Consider the following 24012-nt stretch of genomic DNA (forward strand, 5'->3'; position numbering starts at 1 on the left):
GTTGATTTTTTTTATTTATTTTTTTATTTTCTTTACTCAGCGGTCTGATTTGGCCTGCAGCGAGCGGCTGGTAAGTCCCAGTGGAGATGTCGGCCTAAACAGCCGGGTCTGAAGTGATTATGTGAGTGCAGTGTGAGAGATTCCTTTAGGGCCTGTGGGAAGCCTGCACATTCTTTGTTGACAGTAGCAATGAGAGCAAGAGAGTGAGGGAGAGCAAGGTGGAGGGGAGGGAGATGATCTAAACAGACAGAAAATTGCCGGAGTCTGGGAGATTAAAGGTACGTGCAGATATAAAATCCCCTTTTTGCAGTGAGCTATTAGGTTGTCCTTTATTTGTTCATCCACACATCCAATTAGCACGAGCTTCACATTCACGGAGCTGCCAGATACATCTTCTAACACTGTCAAATGAAATTCAGGTAACCTCCCCTTATGTATCTTATAACTCTGTTATTCTGTGTTTGCGCAGCCTCCCTGTGTAATGTATTACACTGTAAAAGTGATTCCAGTGTTAGACAGGAGATAACAAAAGCCCTCTTTTCTTCTGAGATTCCCCTCGACACATTTTCACTTTGAATATTTAAAATGTGCCTCGTGGAAACATCACAACCAGTAATTAAGCACAAAGAACCCTTCATAAGTCTCTATAACAATTAATTATTCACATTCATATCAGCTCACTGTCTTTATAAGTAAAGCCAAGCAATCAAATTGAAAGTTTCCTTTTTTCTCTCTCTCTTCACAGCCATTGGCCTGTTTACTCTAAAAGCATGTCCTTCAAGCATCTCCTTCTCAGAATCGCGGAGCTAAGCCGTAGAAAAGCGAGCTGCCGTTTATCGCTGCCTCGCAGACAAATCCACTCTAAATGGCCGGTGATTTTCACTCATTGGCTCAATAATCCATTTGAGAATTAACTCAGGGACTCAGACACATTGTTGAGGTTGTTTTTTTCTCTTTTCTTTTTTAAATGTTTTGCTCCTTTTGAATAGCTTCCTCTGTATACCCCTGTCAACTTGAAGGAGACTTGTTTAAACTACACGGGAAATGGAAATTAATGCACATACACAGGCATTTCAGATCAGTGCGGTGCTACTCTGTGTGCAGTGCCCGCAAGTTTAACGACTCATGCATTCATGTTTTCAGATGTCCTCGTCGGATGCAGGGCCAGAATTTGTGAGGCAGACCTGGGTCACACATGGATGAATCTCCCTCCAGTTGTTTGTCCTCATTTAATCCTTTTTCTCTGCCCTTGCCTTGGCGTGGATCCATGGAAAAACCTGGCTCACGCCACGATCGACATCTTTTACATTTTTTCTCTTCATGTCTTCTTCCGCCACCTTGCTCCTTTACCCCAGAGCCTTCACTGTCCACCCCTCCTGCCTGCTGTCCCTCCTCCCATAGTGCACTGTGGTAATTGAGTGAGAGCTGTGGCCCTGGAGTCCTTGTGTAATCCACACTTTATAAGCACTCTAATTGAAGTGCAAATTCAATACTCCCTCATCAGCCTTTTACTGGCTGTGCCTTTTCCTGCACCCCTTAGGTAATTACAAGGAGACTGGCAGTTCAATCATTTTGCAGAAAATAATGTAACAAAAACATAGCTGCATACACCAAATCATTTGACTGTGGCTGTGTCGAGAGTGCGATAGCCATGTTACTGGAGGTGAAATACTGGAAGAGCGAAATCACCTCCCTCCCTGTCATCAGAAAGCTAACGCGCCAAAAACCTGTGCGAAGAATAAAATTTAGGGGACCTTATCTGAATAGAACATGTGATCACGCTACATTCCCCTCCTTTTGATTTAATTTGCCTGTAGACATGTGCACAAATGGATGCAGGCACAATAGCGAGCATGCGCACGTAGACACTCGCTCTGTGCATGCACACTCATCTTTTGTTTGGTACACGTGCATGCAGACATACATAAAGGCAAGTGCAGACGCACAAACACATATAATTGGTATGTATTGGTTTGCCTATATTACTGTGCGTGTCTGAGTGTGTCTGTGTGTGGGAGTGCGGTTTGCAGCTTTAATTAAACTTCCTCTATTTTCTCTCAGCTTGTCCCCATAGGGCCGTGTCTTCTTCCCGACCACATGCTTATTTATTTATAATTGCATTAAACTCCAGAGCTGAGCCACAGCTGAACGCGGTGCCAGACCTGTGGAGTAAGCTGGGATTGTCACACAGTAACACAATTTCATGTGCTGCAACATCCCACCAGCTGGGAAAATTCCACATTATGAATCATGTAGAGATGCACTGTACATTAAACAACAACACGCTGAATAAAGTTTGGATTATTATTCCCAATACATGCACAGCAATACAGCACATCAACACAGATATATATAATTCAAAATTGCGGGGCCGTGTACTGTTTCACACAACAAAGGAGCAAATTCCACCTGTGAAAAGTTCTGATGAATATGCTCCCCGCAGCACTGCGTTCCTCAGGAGACCAAACATTCCTGAGAAGAAAACAATCCAGGTGTCATAACAACTTTACTCTTCTTCCCTTTATTCAATTGCCAGGTTCCTCTGCATTTTTTTTGTTTATCTTTCTAATTTGCTTTTCCTTAAACTAAATATCCCACCAGACAACCTTTTGGATGAGCATCACAGCAGATTCATAGCGCATCCCAAGTGCTTTTGTTGAAGTTGGATGAATGTGATCTAAATCTTCAAAAGAGAAAATCATATTACGATATTCTTGTAACATTGTGATATTGCCAAGATACCCTACATGGGCAGCCACCCACATGTGGTGACTTACAACTGCCTACTTAGATCTGCAACATAAACAAGACTGCACACCATTCTTTTCATAGCCGATTTAAATGCTGGCGTCAAGACCATAATCATATTATAGCGCATCTTTTCATGTCATGTCACCAAACCAATAAAGCTGTAAACCTTGACAAAGACGTTACACTATTACTTACATTCTGCATTATTCTCTGTACATTTTGAATTGCTTGTTGCATTATCTCCTGTAAATTCACATGTCTGGCTTGCGCTGATGTGATGACCCACTTTCCCGAGGGCATAATTCACAAAAAACCACATGTATGGCCACATTTCCTGCATATAATATGGTTTGTCAGGAAAAAATCAGAACCGTATGCCCATATTGACCGTAATTGTGGGAATAAAGTGAAGCAATCATTGGTGACAAACAAATAAAATCTATCTGTGTGTGCCTGGAGACGTACTATAAATCACCAAGCACCCAATTTCAAAAGGATAATGGGTACAGCGTGCTGCAATAAAGACAGACTTACTTTGACTTCTGGATATGTCTTCAGCATTGTTGTTGTTCTTCACATATTAAAGCAGAAATAGACAACTTTTCAAACTCTCCCGTCCTAGCATTTTCCTGTGGTATTACTGTCCCAGATAGCAACATTTTACCAGACACCCTCATCTGGCCCACATACTTGTGGTGGTCTGCTCCTGTTTGCCAGCCCTCTTGGATGCCCTTATGGTATAGATAAAATAGAGTGCCCTCTAGGGTGCCCCTCCAGTCCTGGAATGTCCTGGATTTACAGATGACATGGACTCCTCCTGGCATCATCTATGAAAATCAGTGGAGTATTGGTCAAAACTGAGAAACTGTTCAACGGCTAAACTGTTTTGCAGAAAATGGAGTCAGTTAAAGTCTGGTACAGTGTGTTTGGTGTTACCAGTTCTTTTGTTTAAACGTATGAGAAACATTTGAGTCAAATACTGTTGTCTTTTCGCTAATACAGGATGTTGCTATTTGCTTGTAATGCGTATTGAGGTGAGATTCTGAAGGTTTTTTTCTGAATCTCATCTGCACATCTTTTTCACTGCTGTATTTCTGCACTTTGTTTTCTAAATATCTGCAAACAGAACTAGTAAAGATCCTATCTGTAGGAAAACTCGTCAAATCCTGATGCTTTGGGATGGCAGCCGGCCCGACCAACAATCCCAATGCGTCAAGTGGGAATGAGACTCAAAAATCAAATTTTCCTTACAAATAGCACCTTTAATTATGCATGTAAATTACATTTATGCACATCTCAGCAGGTTTAGCATAATTTCTTCTCTTTCCTGTGTATGTTTTTTTCTACTGATCCTGTTTCATCCACATCTTTGGAAGTGGTGAAATGTAACAAGTACTTTTCCTCTTTACTTGAGTACTTTCATTTTTGCAACTTCATACTTACATACTTCACTTTACTCTTACTCACTACAGTTAGGCAGATATTGTTACTTGCCACTTTTCAGATTAACATTCTTTGATTAAAACATATGAGAAGCTCATAAAATATGATGCATTGCTCCAGGCTAAACCTCCACCGGCTACAAGAACGCATCAAACACAATATAGCATAAATAATAAAAATACATCGACAAAATAACTCTGACAGGGGCCATTTAGCTGCATAAAGAGTACGTTTTTCCACAGCTGCTTTCTGGTATATTCCTTGTTATAAATTTCCCTCCAGGGTGATCGATAAAGTTTCATCTCATCATATCTTAACACTCTTTAATGCGAGTAATTATGAAGTTTAATTAATCACACTTTGGGCTGTAGTGACGTTAACAGTTCAATGACAGCGCAGTTAAATTAAGATCTGTGTTTCTCCTCTGTGTCCAAAACCAAAACAATCCCAGCATGGCCGCGCGCTCATTGGACGCCCGTACACGTCACATTCGAACCCGGAAGTGCGGTGACAGCTCTTGTCAAAAAATCCCTCGTCCCTTTCTTGCAACAGCGAAACAAAGGTGAGTTTAAAGCTTTATAACCGGTTTATCCTACAGTTATCGCCTGTACCTTATTATACTGTCCCAGTGTAACGTACGTCTGGGCTTCTTTCAACGCTGGAGGCACTTTTAGAGGGGAGGATATTAGCCGTTAGCCGGCTAATGTTAGCAGTTCTGTAGCGGCTCAGGTTTGTTATTCGAGATGTCGAGCGGCGGGGAGGACTTTTCTGCTGCTTTTTGTCATTTTCTGTGTCATGCCGCGGTCTGTCGACTGGTTGTATCTCCGCGAAACATATTTGAGAAGAGAGAGACATGCAAAATAATGAGCTTACTCTTAAGAACGCACGGGATGCTGTATCCTCCGACTCAGCCTGACTATCCTGCCAAATAGTGAGCAAAGCTTCGCCCCCCTCTGTTGCATCTCCATGCGCAGTGCAGGACAGTTGCAGGTTGCAACCAGCGGAGCACAGCGAGGGAAGAGTCCGGCAGAGACTCTGCAATGCAGAGTGAGGTCCTAACTCACCTCTGCAAGATGGATGAAAATATGATAGTCGAGGTAAAAGTTTTAAACAACAGAGAAGAAAAGAAAAATCATCAAAAAAATTAAGGCTAGGAAGAGTACAACACCACCTTTCACAGAACAAGTTAATCAATAATACCATGGGGGGAAAAAATGACATTGAAGGCATAAATATATATATATTTTTTTATTAAAGATGAATATAACAAAGCCATACAATGACACATAACTTTCCTCTAGAGTAAACTTTAAATATTTATTTTTTCCCCAAAACATAGCTTGTTTGTCATCTTGTGCTAGGAGAGAAGTACTGCAGAAAATGAGTATTGAAATCGTTTCCAATATTCAGAATTGTTTATCGAGAAATCAATATTTTTGACGACAATTCACAGTGCATTCACATTGAATGAATACAAAATGATTTATGCTAGTAGTGGAAACAAAACAAATGACTAAATCAGAAAACAAATCAATCCACAAATAGAGGCTGGTAACAGGACAAGAAATGTCTTGAACTAGAAACTACAAATAAAATATGGGTGGAATAAGTCACTAAATATAACAATGTTTCACGAAACAAGTAATTTGAAAGTTCAGGTGAAACTAATCTCATGACTTATTTGTTGATTCGTAATAAAGAAGCAGGATAGTTGGTGGAACAGTTTAATGCTTGATTGTGGCGGTAAGAAGTCAGTGGCTTTGTCCCACAGCGTTTCTGCTCAGCTGTGCTGTAAGCATGTGCAGGGAGGTGTGTGGGAGTTCAGAAACGCTCTGAAAGGAAGCCTTGTTTGATTCATAACAGTCAATGGTGAAAATATTTGAATTCCGACGATAACTCGGCCGGCTTGCTAAGCATTCTTCTCATTTTACTACTCTCCCATATGTTGCACAGATTCTTTCCGCAGCTGCTGGTAAAGAGGGATTCTTGATTCTTAACTTGATAGAAAGTTTGTGAGAATATTGAAGTTTTATTGAGCTGCAGCTCCGTCTGCAGTGTAAAAGACCGTCCTAACTTCTCAGGCCGCTGCGCTCTTTATTCTTGCTGTTTAAAGATTTATTTTAGTTCTTCATACAAACAGTTTTGTGCTTCAACTTTGCCATCACTCACTGTCATCACTCACTTATGTCATAATAGCCTGTAGTTCAACAAAATCAGTCTGCACTCAGCACTGTGAAGGATTGAGCGGTGAGATGCAGTTGTGTTCACCTTCACACAGCATTCGTGATCATAACAAATAAATCTATACTGATGTTGAAAATCAGAAAAAAGACTACAACACAGTAAAATACAAGAGGCCTTATTCACAGCAGCCATGACATGGAATAGGGGGAAAACCACAGGAGTAATTGATGATATTAACGAGGACTGCACTTGATTTCCTAGTTTCAGGGTCTTCCTGCTGTGTAGGCTGACTCACTGATACCCCTTTCCACGAACACGGAACCAGTTCTGTTCCAGTTTCCACACTTAATTTTGAACCATTCACTGCTTTTTGACAAAAAATAAATTTGCTCATAACATCCAAAAGTTGTCTCCCTACTGGAACCAAAAAATAGCAGGTTTTCCTCGACCTGACGTGTGAACTGAAGTGGGTGTGCCATATTATACAGGTCATTGTACATTTTTGCAACGCCCTCCGTTGATGACGCATCCTTGATCATAATTGTTCTGCTAAAAACTAGTAGGAACGTGGGCTGGTCTTTACATAACACCAAGATTTCATGACTTTGACTAGAAACAAACCAGAGCCAATTTGATGGAAAATAGGCTGGATAGACTTTGAGCCATCGTTAAAAATATTAATTACACCTGTGCCTTTTTCTGCTGTGACAAGTCAGAGTGTCGGCTGTGAAAACGGCCCATACAGAACACGAAAGTAATATAGATAGCACATATACAGATATGTAGTTACCTACAGTATATCATTATCTTGCACTTGGTTATTAAATAGGAACTACTGTATATGCGTCTATGTATTTAAGTGTATATGTTTTCTTTTCAATACAGCTGATTGTCTTTTTATTATGAGCAGTCCCAGGTCCCAACTGAGCTGCAGTCTAGTATTTTTATCTCTGCAAGAAAATGTTTTTCAAAAGCCATCTCAAAGCCATAAAAAAATAATTCAGCCGCAGCATGTCAAGCATTGCATTTTAATAATTATTACCAGAATTTATTATTCCATTTAGTTTTCCTCTTGGGCTATTTGGTTTCTAAAGAACAAGTGACTTGGTTTTAGAATAGCTCAAACGATTCTCAGCTTGTGGTGGAAAACATCAAATAAATCCTTATTCTGAGCGAGACACTGTGCTCCTTATGTAAAATATCCAGTGGACATCTGGCGGTTGAGAGTTGGTGGCAAAATTGCATTGCATTCACAAACCCTGATTGGTTGAATTAATAAACACAAATGATGTTTTCTGGAAAGGGAAAACCTATTTGGGCGAAAGACCGAAATAAATTCTATATAAGAGGAACACAGATATGCTTCCTGTTAACAAGATCAGTTTGGAGGGGACAGACCAGATGCTCAGTTTCATATTGCTGAGCTGTACGCATCAAAAACAGTTATTAGACAGGTGGCCTTTCCTTAGACTTCCACCTGGCAGCTGGCAGACAGACACACTTTTCCTTTTGTTTATAGGAGTGTGTGTTTGCGTTTGTGTGTGTGCGGAGTGGAATGAGACCACTTGTCTTGATTTAGAAGTGCTTTTCTCGCCTGGCTGCTTGTATTCTTCTTAAACACTAGTCAGATTTAAAGTCTCACACTGATGTGTGTCGAGCTCTCCCTCTAGTCGACTGTGTCCGTTCAGCTCGGTGCTGTATATTAAACTATTCAACCACTCTGTCAGATGTTCTTTACACACAAGTGCCCAGCTGCCCAGAGCCCCCCTCTTCATACACTACAAGATGCAGCTATTTGGTTTATTTACGAGAGGTGCTTCTGTAACTGCTGGGAATAGGCCAAGAGCCAATCGAAACACACGGTGGAGACCAAACTAATAGAATCTGACAGGAATGGAGTCATAGAGGCCGCTCCGGCATCGTAAAGCTGTCGCCGTTTAAGCCCCTAAATTTGTCGCTATTACCTGCTTGCCTCTGCCTTTACATGGCCAAAGAGTTGTGGGGAAAAAGTGCAGCCAGGCAGGCTCCTGAGTTGGAGCAGGTGTTGTTACTCATCTTTCCCTATTTCAACAGCCTCATGTGAGTTTGTTGGTGTGTATACTTGCACACATGCCCCTGCATTTACATAATGCATTGACAGTGAATTAGAGTACAGAATGTATGGATAAATTATGGACCATCTGCTTTAGTGGTATCAAGTTAACAGTTAGTCTCTGCTCTGCACCACTTCTCAGGGTGACCCTGCTGCACCTAGCTTGCCATTAGGTACGCACACATATATATATAGTACTGATAATTTATCAGACTGATACATATTGCGCATTAGTGTTGTCAAAAGTATAGAAATATCGATACATATCGATACTGAATATTTTAAATGGTTTCAGTACTCATTTTTCACAGCATTGATACTCTAGTACTAGCTCCAGAAGTAAATGTACTTAGATGTTGTTGTTCTTCACACACAGTACATAAGCACATTTTATGTGGTGGCCCTCAATGTGTCGGCAATTTTTCTCTGTGGCGTGGAATATGGATGGAGCATCGATGTTTTTCAAGATATTGTATCGAAGTTAGAAATTCCAATATCGTGACAACAATATTGCACATATATTGGGATAATTGGTGATTTATATTATCTGCTTTTTATCAGCTACAATTAATTATAGCAAAGAAATAATGTCGATAATAAGGAGTCAAATTGCTTTCATTATTTCACGAGGGCAGCATCGAGACACTCATACAGTAGGTGGCAGTATGCGCCAAGTTTGCGATCTGGAATAAAGCGCAGAGAAGAAGAAGTGGTTGCTCTCATTACATCAAAATGCTGCACCTGGGTAAAGCCACGCAAGGTAGACTAGCGTACCAAATGTCGCCAAGGTGAGAACTTTTTCCAGTTTCAGAGGAAAACGACACAATTTGTAATTTGCAACACGTGTTTCACAAGGGTTCAGAGAGGACGGAAAAGACAACAAGTTTTAACATAATGTTATTAGACCTGCTTTTTCGTCTTTGCTTACTACACCCTAGGCTTTCTTAACCTCAGGTGTGCAAAAACTACAGTTTATTAACTTCTTTTTAGAACAAAACAATGTGAAATTATCCGTTATCTCGTCGGTATTTGCAAGTTCAGCTGAAAGAAATCCATATCAATATCGAGTCCCTATGAGCCATGTTCTTTATCTGTTTACTCTGACATTCAGATTCCCATCCATTCTTTTATTGTTCTCTGTAGAGGAAATTTGTTTTCACAGTCTGTACACAGAAAAGACATCCAGAACAAGGTATATACAAAAGACAAACTGGATCATTACAAACAACACAAGCCTCTACAGCGTGCCCAGGCTATCTTAAAACACAAACCTCCTTGATAAATGCTACAGCAGTTTGTGCATCAAATACTAGTTAGTTAGAAGAAAGTCACTGAAAATCATCATTGAAATCTATTGTAGAAGCTCTAATGAATGGAGGTCAACTGATTATTTTCCTCACTAATAATGAGCTTGATTATATGAGTATATGTAAATTTCCCTAGACTTGTATTTGTCACTCTGGCCAGTCTGTTTCCTGAGCTGTGCTGATGGATCTGATCCAGAGAGTGTTGGCTGATGGCATCACAGCCTCCAGCTTTGCCATTTCAGTTTTTGGCTTCGTGAGGGACTTTTACAAGTTCACAAATCGGACCAGATAGGGAAAAAAATGTACGTGCGACTTTTGTTTTAAGCTGATTTGCACTTTAAGGGTCAAATCTCAAATTAGCATATGTCATATGTGAACTACTCATTCTACTGACACCCACTGTCAGCTTAATGCTTATTTAATTGGCTTGAAAACATGAGTAGTCAAGTTCTTAAGTGCTGACAGTTTGTGATGTAAAATGTGATTTTTAACTGCAGCTAATGTGGGCTGAATGTATTCTGAGTGCAGAAATATGGAGGAAAGTGATCTGCATATTGTATTACAGTGTGGTGAGAATGTTGCTAAGCACTGATTTTTCATCCTCTAATGCTCCTTCCAAGAATCAGCCTGTGTGCCGGCCTACTAAGACATAATTGATATAGGCAGAGGCCCACTCAAAAATGTCTCTTATTGGGCCTTTTATAGATGCAGCATGAGAAGAAGCTCATTTCTCACATTGCGGATCGCTTGTGAGGGAAGGCAACAAGTATTGAATTAGTTTGCATGAGAGGAGGGAAATTGAAATATGGATTGGGGTCGCAAATGCCTGCCAGTGCTATTGGCTGTTTCGGATATGGAGGATGAAATGTATTTTCTGTGTGTATGTGTGTGTCAGCGTGTGACTGATGCAGACAGTGCCGGCATTGAATGGTTTTCCACCTTTCCTATTTTCCAATAACAACTTGGGAGCAGGAGTGACACAGATGAAGTGAATGTTTTAAGAGGGAAAGTAATCTTAAAGACAAGCCAAGCCATTCCTCACTCTAATACGCAGCCTCATCTTCTGCTTCTCCTACATCACTTCTTCTGTCATGGAGCCAGACACGCGCCAGCTCTCTTCTCGCCATCTGCCATTTAGATGTATTTAAATCATGCATGCATGCTGAGTTTGGACCTGTGATTTGAACTGGTCAGGTCCCCGGTCTATGCCAGACTGCTCAGCGCAACTCGTGACCCAGGGAAGCCATCTGAATATGAATTAATGACAACACAGTTGGTTAAAAGTGTCACTGCCCAAAAGTCAGATCCAATTTTGCTGATATTATCTGGCATTTGAGCGTGGAAAACGGTGACCCGTCCTAATGGTTTGATTACCAGTTCCAGCTCTGTCATGGCTGAATTATTATTTGATTTAGCATTTGAAAAGGATATCATTTTTTGGTAAAATGTTGAAGGCAGAAGGAATAATGTATCATACCCAAAAGTCAAGAGAGGCCCAGTCCGACGAAGTGTTGAGGGCGTTATGAAACATTAGCATGAAACATTTCCTTTGATTTTTGTGTAATATTTTTTGCAAAGTGTGGCCTCACGAAATGTTCCATTTTATGTTATAATAACAATAATGGAGACTAAGCGACTAGTCGATTTAGAGACTGATCTTTAATAAATGAATTTAGTTGAATGTATTTAGTTACCGTCACTTGGGTCAATTTATCAAAGTGAAAATGCCTAAAGTAAATTGTTTTCAGTTTTTCATGTGTCAGTATTTGCTGTTTTTCTTTTAGTCTTTAATAATGATAAATTGAATGTTTTGGGATTTTGGACCTTTCAAAAAACACATTTTGAACATGTTAGCTTGGGCTGTCGTGTTGTGATGAGCAATTTTTACTATTTTCTACTATTTTTTTTTCTTTATAATTTAACTCAAGATAATGGTGCGTTTCATTTACATAAAACTTCTGGAGAAACATCAGATGATTTGTCACTCCGAGTCAAGTCAGATAGTTAAAAAAAACTATGAAAACTATTTAAACGACGTCATACAAGAAATGCAGCCCAGACTGCTGTCATGGGCCTGAATATTCAGCTTTTTAAATATTGGTTTGTTAGGTAGGTTGTTGGTTTATAATTTTGACATCCTGCTATGTGTAGGTTTTGACTGTGGACTATCAACAAAGGCGAACTGCAAAATCCAAGAGGTGAGTTGTGTTTTTCTGGGCGACTTTATGAAACATTGTAATAGTTTGGACGAAGAAAGTCCACAGAGCAGACAAATGAGAGAGAAAGAGAAAGACATGGGGCATGGCAAGCCGGTCGATGTGTGTGCAATAAAGAGACCAGAGGTGGAAAGAGAACTGATAGGAAAAGCAAGTTGAGTATATCGCAGTATTTTGTGAGCAACACTATAAACTTCTCAGCTGAGAAGCTATGAGTATTCACTACTCCGTAGCCCAAAAAATGATATTTGGAAAAGCCATACTGAAACCAGGTCAAAAGAAAGAACAAACAATTTAAAGAACAGTGACATGTCTCTGAACATACTGCTACGTACCTGCCATCTTCATTTGGAGCAGAAAAAAAGCTCCTTTGTTAGATTTGAATATCTGACAGATATTTGAAGAACTACAGTAAAAGGCATTGCTTTTATGATTCATGTTACCAATGCATGAAACTTCTCTGAAGAAGGACCTTGACCCAAACCAATTGAAATAAAGCAATGAGAAGCCACTTGTGAGGGATTTGAACTGTCTAAGATGATCAAGTTCACAGGTAAGGACCACTCCAACAGAAAACACTCCTGAGAGTGGGAAAGGAGTTGCGTGGGGGACTTGAAAAGTGGAAAAGAAAGAGGACAAGGGGAGGCGGGGGAGTGTAAGAATTGTGGCTGTGAAATCAATAGTTCATACTGTTCTGAAATTGAAGGGGTTTTTTTTTTGTCAGAAACCGTGTGCAGAAGGTGGAATATGAAATAGCTGTGGTAGAGGCCCCTGATGTAAGCAGCAGTATTGATTTCCAGAGACGTGGTGCAATTATGGTGCCACAGGTTTTGTCTCTGCCCTTTAAAGGACCAGACCGACTCTGGTGGGGCAAAATTTTGGGCATCGCCTGACTTTGTCTCATTTCTTCCTCCCATGGTGGCCGGTTGTTTCTGTTACCAAAGCCACGGAGAGAAAGTCAAGGAAATAGAGTCTGCTGTTTCTACAGTTTCCAGAGACTCTCTGAGGACACACAGCTGCATGATGGGAGATTTCCCCTGTTGGCAGTTCCCGTTAAGAGATTCACTGGCATTACAACATAAAGAGAAAATAATCCTCCCTCTATGTGTGGAAGTGTCTGTCCGCATGTGTGTCTGTTGGCAAGTGGCTCAGAGAGAGTCTGACTGAGTGGACGGACAGAATCAGTGTCTTGAGTACAAGGCAGCCCGGCTGTATGTGTGGTTGTGTTTTGTTCCTGAACCAGGGCGGGGGTAGCATGAGGCACGGCTGCAGCTTGCGTTGAGGTGTATTCACACATATCCCCTACAGTTTAGCAGTTATTGCGAAGCAGAGAAATTGCAGCTGTTTTAAAGCTTTTATTGCTGGAGGATTTGCAGCGTAAAATGGTCTGTAATTCCAATCCTGTGCTCCCGCTGTGCTGTCCCTGCTGCTGACGCTGCTTCATACTGCCCTAGTCTGGCTTCATAAGGAAAAGCGACAGGAGGGTATCAGCTCCCGGAACAATATAGGACATTTCCCCCCACTCCACTCTTGAGATTTCAAAAAAAAAAGAAAAGTTTTCTGGCAGTGGAAAGAAGGCTTTGCCTCTTACTCGGTCTCTCTTCCCCTTTGCTTCCTCTACAGTCACCATGTGTCCCATCTCTTCTTCCCCTCAACTCTCGTTTTCTCTCCAAGTAACGGGAGTCTCATGCAATATGCTGTGATTCCCCACTTGAGTGTTAATGAGGCCAATGAATATTCATGAAGAGGAGGCTGACATCGCTGTGTGGCGATTGTGCAGAGGATGTTTGTGTGCACAGGCGCTGTGGTGGCCACATTTCTGAGGGATCTGTTGTGCAGTGGGTAGACATCAGGGGACTCTCGCTCCTCTGCTAATGATGCAAATGTGCGATCCACAGTGTTGTTTTGGTCGGTGATTGTGGATGACCCCTTCCCAAGGCCCTTCTTCGCTCCCTGGTGGCTGCTGGCAGAGCTTAAGTTTAGCCTCCAGCTGCTGGTGGAGGACAGCCAGGGAGCACGAGACTGAGAAGAGGCGCTACCTCTTAGTCCGCTGCCTACATTCCTCCTCCTCCACCTCCTCTTCCTCCCTGTGCTTCTGGCTGAAGTGACAAACAGATGCCATGGGCCACATCTTTGGGGATCACCTCCATCCTTTTAATATACCTCTCTCTATTTCTTGCTTCGTCTCCTCATCTTTTAATTGTCTGCGTCTATGCGTATTCCCTCTTGGAACATATTGTGCTGTGATGTCGACAGCCGTCATCTCTACGTTTTGAAGGACATATGAGAAAGCATGCGGCCCATTTTAGCAGCAAAAGGCTGCGTGATGCGTGCTCGTCATGTCTCATGCGTTGCCGTTTCCTCCTGTGCTCTTTACAACCCCCCCGCCACACTTTTTCATTGTCAGCTTTGTTCTGCTCTTCAGATTCCCTTCCAGCAGTCCCCATAGTAATCTCTCACGTTCTCTCTCCTCTCTTTCCACTTTGCTCGGCAGCCTCTCATTTGCATTTTCTCACTGGCGTCATCCCAGTCTTCCTCCTCTCTCCCTACTGTCTTCAGCCTGCAGCTTTCACTGCTCCCCTCTCCCCGTCTCTATTTGCAATTACTCCTTTTTTTCCTCTCAGCCCCCCTTTTCCTCCCCTGCTCCGCTGTAAGATATCCGACCCCGGCAGAACTCCTATAGTTCTGTTAAACATCTGGGAAGTCTTTGATCTCCCACCAACCATTTTCAACACGACGTTATGTGTTTTTGTCTGCGGCACAAGGTAGAAATGTGTGTTTGTCTGTCTGTCTCATGCTGTTTGTACTCTTCAACCTTTAATTTGGGAAAGGTGAGTGTGCCGGTGCTGAGGAGGCGCACAGATAGTCTGACTGGCTCCTTTTATGTCTACTGTTCGGTGACATAATAAAGGCCTTCCTGCTCCTTGGTGCTGTTGGCCTCCCTGTGTTCATGAAAGCGGTCACAGTGCCACTTAATGTTGTCAGTTCCAGTCTAGAAGGCGTCCATGCTGATTCTTCATGAACACACACATCCTTCCTGCAGTTGGAGAGAGGGTGGAGGCCGGCCAATTTATCAGCGCTCTGACTGTAAGGCTACAGGGAGCCCTCCGTCTTCATCAGTTCATTCAGCAGATAGGCACACCCCAGTCACCGCTACTAGACTTACCTCATGTGTCTCCATTACACCTTAATAACAAAGCTGTGAGGTTGACTAGGATTGGCGCTCCATGTTATGCCATGTTAAGAAACGGGTCAGCTCAAATCACAGTTGGAACAGGTTAAAAGTGTTTATTACTCCCAAAAATGAGAAAGCGCTCAGATTTATTTCACGTTAAAGTGTTTCCCACACGTTGGCAGTCTGTTAACGAAGTTTTGGCAGATTATTATTAAAGTAGTCATTTTATTATAAGATAATGAGAAGAACATTAGCTTAAGTGTGACTGCAATATTAGCTGACTGTTATGCAACAGGTAAGTGAGAACCAAATATACAGCGAATAACAAATAGATTAACTTGTGAACATCTTGTACAGGCTGCATTCAGTTTAGTTTGATAGTTCCTCTTTGTTTTACTTTTATTTAAGTGCATGTGACACGGGGAAACAGGCCAGCATGGCTTTGGGCCTTTTTCAGTGGTGTAACTGGAAGGAAGGTTTGTCAAGACATAGTTAATAAGATTGTGATTTTTATTGCGACTTCAATATCTGCTGCCTTCCCCTCGACACACAACCCGACACAGTAGCCTTCAGTGTTGATAGCCTTTCCTCAAAGCATTCAGGTCAGCCCTCTGTTTTATTTTCATTATTCATTCATCTTTAGATGATTTTTTAAATAAAACTGCAGAAAACAGAGAAAAACAGCCATCTTAATTTCTTAAAGCCTGAAGTGATATTTCAAATGTCCTGTTTTGTCCCACCAACAATCCAAAACTTTGCAATATTCAGACATAAAACAGAGGAAATTAGCAAATTTGAAAAGCTGGTAATTTTTGGTAATTTTGCGTGAAAATTGATGACTAAATCAATTATTTGCCCCTCAAATTAGCTGGTGAATTACTCTCTGTAATAATTTTAGCTTTTTCAAGTGTTCAACAGTATCTTGTCTTTGCGTTTGTAAACTGCTTTCGCCAATCAAACATGAAGTCGGAGCTTCTCAGAACTCAACATTAGTTGCAAATGAAAATGTAATAAAATCACATGCAAGTCAAATCATGCTCAAATCTGCCTGTATTTATTACTGTCACTGGACTGGACAAGGTTATGGCCTATGGTAAGCTTAATAAGCTGTAATGCTGTTTGAACCTTGGGTGCATACACCCTGCTGTTTGTGTCCTGTCATGTGATATCTCAGGGCCGTTCGGCAGCAGCGAAGGATGCTTGTCTTCTTTCCATCCTCCTCCTCCGTCTCTCTCTCCCCCGTCCTTGGCCTGTGTGGCCCCTCGCTTTCCTTGGCCCACTGCTGATCAAAGCCCCTTTGAGGGGGCTGAGCGGGTCCGGGGCTGATACTGATTTGATGATATGTGTCTTCAGAATCTTCGCTTCTTGTGTGATGAGACGGCGTGTGACAGGCAGTGTCGGCCCCATCAGCTCACATTAAGCCCCGGCGCTGTGCTGCCACCACCGCTGCTGTTTTTATCCTTTAATGTTACACCTTCCTCACCAGCCGAATCAATTATCAGTGATTATGTTAGTGTCAAAGTCTTTAGCGCTGGGCTGAGCCCCACTGCTGCCTCCTCCTGCTCTCCGTCGCTGTGTGGCCCAGAGGCCCAACAGAAGCCACACTACGCTGATCCCCAGTCAGAGCACCGCTGCTGCAGAGGGACGGCTTTACAGACAGCTCTAAGTTTAACCTTCCTCCTCAACAGCGCTTTGACAACGCAAGGAGAGTTTATTATGCCTGACAAAACTCCCCCATGTAAGATCTCCTCAGTGAGAAAGCTGCATAGCGATTAGCCCTATCATGTTCAATTGTGGATGTAGCTGTCAGAGCTGGTCTTGTTTTGTCCTTGAATTGAACACGATTGTACACCGCTTGAGAAGACCATGTTGTATAAGTAATAAGGGAGCTTTTGGCTGCACCACACTTGTGTTAGCTGCTGAAAAGAGAATTTTCTATGCAAAATCTCTCCTCCACACTTTCCCATGTATCCCATCTCATTCCTTAGAAGCACACACTATATGTGTGTGTGTGTGTGTGTGTGTGTGTGGATTATTGCCACTGCAACACGCAGGGCAGTCAGGCGGCTCGTTAAAAACCCCTCTCGGCTGCAAGGTCACGGCTCTGGCTTTTCCACCTCTGTGAGTGTCAGTGCTCCATCGCACACGTGTGTACACACTTTCATTGAAGCTGCACATTGAGGTTATGACACTCTTTGATGCACACACACATTCACACGTGCACTAACGACTGTTTGCTTCACCTGTCTTTTAAAATACATGTGTCAATATCAGCTGCTCCGTCATGTTCCCTTTGCACCTCCTTTCTATTTTTGCACATAGATGCTCATGCTCCACATCCACAAATATCCAGATCTGCTCAACTGTAACCATCATTTCTTTTGGCCTCAATCCTGGTTTAATATTAGGTATCTATGGATAGAGTCTGATCCGATATTTACAGTGCCTATAGGAAGTATTCACCCCCTTGGATGTTTCCCTTTTATTAGTTTTTCCCTTTTATTGCTTTTAGAAATGGAATCATGGTCAATATAATTCGGCTTGTTTGACAAAAAAAATACAAAAAAAACCTCTTTAATGTTAAAGTGAGAACAGATTTTTACAAAGTAATGTCAATTAATTAAAGATATATAATGTAGTATAAGTCATTGCATATGTATTCACTCCCTTTAAAGCGACTGATCTAATTCAACAGAGGTCCAGCCAAATGGTCAGCCAACCCTACCATGCATGTAAGTCATTTATTAAAATCATTTTGTTGACATCTTACAGATCAAGATGATCCATGGCTAATTCACAATTTAAAAAATGATCATTATGACCAATGAACTCCAATCCTCCACCAAAGCCAGCTGTCTACCGGAGATGAAAGCTGCGGTGACGCTCATGTCTTCCTATTAGCAGAGCTCGCTGTGGAAATAAATCAAGGGTCAGGTTTGGAGTTGCCAGTTAGGATTAGAGTTTTTAAATTCAGCTGCTGTGCTTCTTTACTTGACAAGCCTCCGCTGTTGACAGGGGTTTGAGGCTTTTAAGATCTAATGTGTCCGCCTGCTATCTAAGATTGTTTCTTTGACTCGCTCTCCACCGTCCCTGCCTCTCTGTCTGCCCATCCTCTCCTTCTATATGTTATCCAGTGTTGAGTGGGGGTAAGGAAAGATAGTAATCTGTTGTAGCCTTGGCACTCTCTCGCACTCTGGTCTCATTGAAGAAGATTGATGGCCCTCTTTCTGGAATGGCTGTTGTTTTGGATGGAGAGAGAAAAAGATGGAGGCAGAGAAATGGATTTAGAATGAAAAACTGAGCGGGGGAGGCGGAGGGGTGGGCAGGCGGTGCTGGGGGAAAAGAGAAATGGAGGTAGGGTGAATGATAGTTGTAAAAAGATGGAGAAATTGAAGAGGAAATGTCAGTGTGGAGGAGCTTGAGAGCTCATTAAATTTAGTTTGTATTTTATTGAGTGAGAGTCTGTATCCACCTGTGATTGGTTTCAGATTCACGCATAATTTTTTTTTTTTTTCTGATGCACGTACGGGTTATGGAATTGGCTGCAGTTAGTTTGCATGTCAGCAGGATTATATTTAAATGTCAGCCTTTCTCTCTGAATGCAAAGAAGGCAGGAACATGTTGTGATGGACCGATTTTGTACGTGTGTCATGTTTCCGTTGCATTAGACCAGTGTAGCCGTTAAGCCTATAAGGTATCAGGTATTCTCTATTAGTAGTCAGTGCTGCATTGCTAGGAGGAATTAGCAGCCCTTCATTCCCCTTCATGATGGGTCTATTGCTCAGTCCCCGTGTGTGGGCGGCGCTGGGTTGATTGGCTGTGATGACAGTTATGCTCTTAATTGTGTCAGTTATTCTTCCTCTGTGGCTCTTTTGAATGTAGTGAAGCGCTTGATGTAACCCCCCTGGCGTTTTGTTCCTTTCTACATATTGGTCTTTTTAAGTCTGTGCAGGTTTTAGGAGCGGTGAGACGGAGAGGAGCAAGCCTTTCTTCTTCCCTCTTAATTCTCCCCTCTTTTGAGAGAAGAATTGATTCTGACACCTTTTTTTCTTCTTCGGGCTACCCCCATCTCTCCGTGTCCCTTTCTGCCCTCTGCTTAATTTGTCTTCCATCCCTTTAGTGTGTCTCCTTTTCTCCTTCCTGTTCCTTCACTATTGTTTGAGCTGCTGTTCCACTCCTTTCTCCCTGTCTTTCTTGCTCTATTTCATCAGCATGTTGTACATCGACCTATCTTTCATCCTGCCTCTTCCCCCTCTGCGTCTTGTCGGCTCTTCATTTTTCTGCTTTCTATTTTCCCTGTTCTCATATTTTTGTTTCCCACCTCCCTGTCTGGCAGCTCCATCCTCCTTTTCTTTCATTTCCAGACAGGCCGTGCCGTCTTATGATGCTCAGACATTGCTGAGGTCAACCAGTCAGGCCTTGGTGGCATGACTTGCTGGATTGTCTATTATCATCCGTCCTTGTCCTAACTGACCACTTGAGACTGCCAGAGTCATGGGAGGGCAAACGACACGGGACAGAGTTGACAGGAAGGGCATCAAGGCCGATCCCATCCTGCTTATCCAAACTGTTGATGGGGTTGTTACAAGCTACAGGTTATACCTCATTTCCTGTGGTCACAACCCAGTATCACACTTCTGACCTGTGCGACTATTGGACACAGAGTATAGACTAAAAAATAATGATCATTTTCAGTTCCAAAACTGGGGCCACGACGAAGGAAGTAGACAATGTTAAAGTTGAGGATTTTGTTGCTACTGTGCTAATCGGTGTGTCACGATAACAAAGATATTTATCCACGAATATCTATCCAAGAAACAAGCTTTAAGACAATGTAGACTTATCATCATCTTTTAAGCTGATATGAAGAACGTGTTAGCAACATTAGTATTAACTGGAGTTGAGCTTCTGTCCTCCCAGAGATATTAAGTCCAAATCTCAATCCTTTTAGCTTTGATTTAGTCTCCATCATCCCCTGAGAGCAATATCTCTCCTTACAGGCTAAATATACCAGCTAAATATTCCAATATTTCACCTTCTGTGAGTGAACTTGGGAAGGTAGCTTGCAGTTGGTGTTTTTTCCACTTAAACAACTGCCTTCTACAGCTGAAAATGATGTGAGGAGAGTGAGCCAAGTAAAGTTGTTGGCCCTAAAATCAAAACAATAAGGTGAAAGTCAAAAGCCCCACAGGCCTGAAGGGTTAATGTAGGCGACTGCTGAGAGAGGCTGCCTTAAAAGGAGGTCAGCTGATTCTAAAAAATGTGAAAGAAAGGATGAAAAGTAACAAATGACCATCACAGGTTCTCAGACTAACAGCTCAAAACCCATTTTTAGAATAATGTATAACAGAGAAAAAAAGTTTTGGGTCTTTTGGTTGATAAATCAATAAACAATTAATTGATTATAATTATGGTTGGCAATTAATTTCTGTTGCTTGACTGATCAATAGACTAATCGTTTCACCACTACCCTCAACAAAAAACCCAAGGCAATTCAAATATGAGAAAGGATATCATATGAGGACGGAAATTAAATCAAAACTTTAAATTAAAAATTATTATAGAGGCTAAATCATTAGAAAAGGCTAATCATCACCACATGGTCTTCATCGGTGCGCCAGACAACAAACAGCACGTGGCCTCAGCTGTGTAGTAACAACATGACGTGCTTTGTAATTTTTTCGTTATAGGCTTTGCGTTTTTTTCACAGCCTTTTGTGGTATAATATTATAAATATATTCACCTGTTTTGCCTCTGTTTGGCTTTTGTTACTCTACAGGTGAGGCCACATCGTGTTGTTTGTCATTTGGAGCCCTGATGAAGACCCAGTGATGGAAACATGTTGGCTTTTGGCCACTGTAGTAAAGGCCTTTTTAAAAATGTTTCCTTCCTTGTTTCCAAGAGCTCCTGACACAGTTTTTATTGACATTGTATTACACAGCGCAACCAGTCATCCTTTCTTAGCTTCAGCTCCATTGATGTCTTACTGCAACAAATAGAGGTAGCCATAAGTTAAAACTAGTAGGTTGCCAGATATTTATGCAGAGCAGCGGTGCCACCTCAAATTATCCAGTTTTCTCTGTATTTAAAGTATAATAAGCTACATACTGCATTTTTATAAGACTGGGTTGTTATTAATAGATTTTTTTAAACGGAGCCTATTGATCTGGGTTGCGTCTGTTTTGTTGTGAAGTTTGAATCTCTGCTTAGACAGTGACAGTGATCACGTATTCATTTCAGGTGAGCTATTGATCAGAAGGTGCTGGGCCCATGCACACATCACAGAGCAGGGCTGCCTTTTTGACATTTATTTCAGGGTTCAGTGTCTGTCTTTTGCATCTGATTGACATTTCCTGGGTATGTATGTGTAAACATGTGGATCTTAAGATATTTCTTTCATTCATGTAGATCATCTCCTCTCTCTCGGAGGTAAAAGCCCACAGGCAGTTTGGATACTGGTTGTGAATACAAAGAGCTCAAATGTATTGTAAGTAGCCTATTGTGTTTTTGTGTACAGTATATATAATGTGTAGTATTTCTTGGCCTAATGTAAGTTAGTGTTTTAGTTGGTGATAGAATTTATGTTTCCTCCGAGGCAACTTGTGACTCACTTTCCTGTAGTTTCAAGTAAATCGTGCCTGTTTTAAAATGCAGCTTTATGAGCTGGTTATAAAAGAAAATTGACTCAAATCAGCCAGCTTCTTCCAGTTTAAATGTCTTAAATGTCAGCGATCTTTATGGATTGGCTCTGTTATGAGCCCAAAGAGCGTCACTGTGGCTGTTTAGACGTTTTGTTACAGTCCGCACACCTTCTCTAGGATAATGATTGGCTAAACACGACCAGCCGGCTCTGTGAAATCCTGTTCATCTGTGGTTGGCAGGCATGTGGAGTATGAGTAAGCGTCCTCGGTCATGTTTATTTAGGTAGAGGTGGTATTTGAGAGAGAATTAGACTTGGAGGATTTTAATGAGACTGCCAGAGCATACCTCTACGCTGGAGTTGAGTGCCACTGTGGGTCTGTACTGTCAGATGGTTTCACTGTTATTGGGGTCTCTGTGGGCCCTTTATTCATCAAATTAACATGCAGCGTATACATCTGAGTTATATCCATATTTATGGGTCGGTGTAAATATAACCCACAAAGTATTAAAAAGAGAATTAAGCCTGAATTAAGTCTTACTGCTATTAGCACCATCATTTGATTTGTAGAAATGAGATTGAATTCCTTCATAGCTCAGTCTACACCTGTGGCTTAATTTGCTGTTTGGATACAGTCCAGATACAGTTTGTGTTTGGATTAGTGTTTTAATGCTGGGTGTAATTACGTAAGGAGTCCCTGTCCCACTTTGTTCCGCCTCGCTGTGTAAACCTCACCACAGTCTCTGTAAAACATGTGTCTTTGTAATATCTTGTCACACGGACACACGCGCAAACACACACACTGCATCTCAAAAAATGTTCTGCATTCAAGTCTCCTACATAACAGATGCGCACACAAACAGTCAACTTGACAAGGAGTCTCTTGCAAGAATATGATAAGGCACTGGCTCACACCCACGCTTGCTCTCACAACTACAGTCTTGTTGATTCTTTCCGCTGTTTGCGCTTGCAGCTTGCCAAGAAGCTCAGGCTTTGGACAGATATGCAGTACTGACACACCTACAGACAGAGAGACCTGACGGACAGAGTCCAGCTGGCGAGTCATGGCAGCAGCAAGCGGAACAGATGTGCGAGGGACTTTGATCTAGGTGAGTACCAAATGGGGTGAGGATCTGGGGGAGGGAAGCAGGGGTGTTGGTCTGTACCAATATTTGGAAATGGCAAGTATACTGTAGAGACGGTGGGCTGAAATAGGGGGTGTTAGAGACACTTTCAGCCAATTATACATCTTTTGAATTTTAGTGGCAAACATTAGCACATTTGACATGAAATGCTGTCTGTAGGTCCGGGAAATGTCACTTTTAAACCAAAACAGAAGGCCTTAAACTGATACCAGTAATCCCATACATAAAGTGCTTTAAGTCTTCAACTAACGTGCAACTAGTGCATAACATAAATATTCCCTGGTGCCATGTGTTCTGCACTGATTTGTCAGCCCAGGCATACAGTATAGACCAGTATTGCATTAGGTTTACATGCTGTGTTGTTTTGAATTCTACATGGCATTAACATTGTCTTTGATAGTCGGCTCTCTTGTTCTGTGGGTGCAGACACGTCAGGGAAAACAATAAGTCACTAAGTTGCAGTTCAGTAGTTTCTCTCAAGCAAACTACATTTTGTTTTGCTTTTTGAGATGCATACATCTATTCTCAGGTGGCTAGCGTTGAACCAAATAGTAGGTAAAAGGAAATTGATGGTCCAGAATGAGAAATAAGCTATATGGTTTGAATAGAAAACACAAACCTTCAAAAAGAATGAAGGTGACGGAAGATCTGAAGGCTACCAGTGAAGGAATACCAAGTAGCAAGAGAACAGATGATGCAGTAGACACTAGATCATATAAATGGCAGGTGGGTAAGAAGTTTCAGGTAGTGTTCAGCTGTCATTTAAAAGTGGAAATTGCACCCTGTTTATAATAAAAGACTGGAGAGTGAGGAAAGAGGAAGGGGATAAGGGTTTAGAAGGGGAAATGAGGTAGGGTGGAGGATGTGCTAACACGAGAGGCCAAAAAAGAACAATAAAATATATTCTTCAGGGGAAATTATGAGGGCCTGTGTGTTTCACACCTCCCCCCAAAAACCTTTCCATGTTAATTAGGTAATGTAGAACTAGCAAGAACAGCAAGACGGCAAAAAGCAAGAGCAAAAACCAGATGAAAAGACGGCGTAAAATAGCACACTGTA

At 41.7% G+C, this 24012-nt stretch overlaps 1 protein-coding gene across 3 annotated transcripts in view; it reads left to right on the forward strand.

The window, feature by feature from the left end:
- Positions 1-4685: 4685 nt before the first annotated feature.
- The window catches only part of spop (speckle type BTB/POZ protein), an 85779-nt gene continuing 66452 nt past the window's right edge, over positions 4686-24012 (forward strand). The window contains exons 1-3 of one of the 3 annotated variants that reach the window (XM_084371470.1): positions 4711-4756; positions 21577-21655; positions 22782-22917. The gene's annotated coding sequence lies outside the window, so the exon portion shown is untranslated. Of the gene's footprint in view, positions 4757-21576; positions 21656-22781; positions 22918-24012 lie in introns of all 3 variants that reach the window. The other 2 variants (XM_084371469.1, XM_084371471.1) reach the window with 2 other exon arrangements.

This window comes from Pagrus pagrus (assembly GCF_965226575.1).
Source record: "Pagrus pagrus genome assembly, chromosome: 13".
Lineage (NCBI taxonomy): Eukaryota > Metazoa > Chordata > Actinopteri > Spariformes > Sparidae > Pagrus > Pagrus pagrus.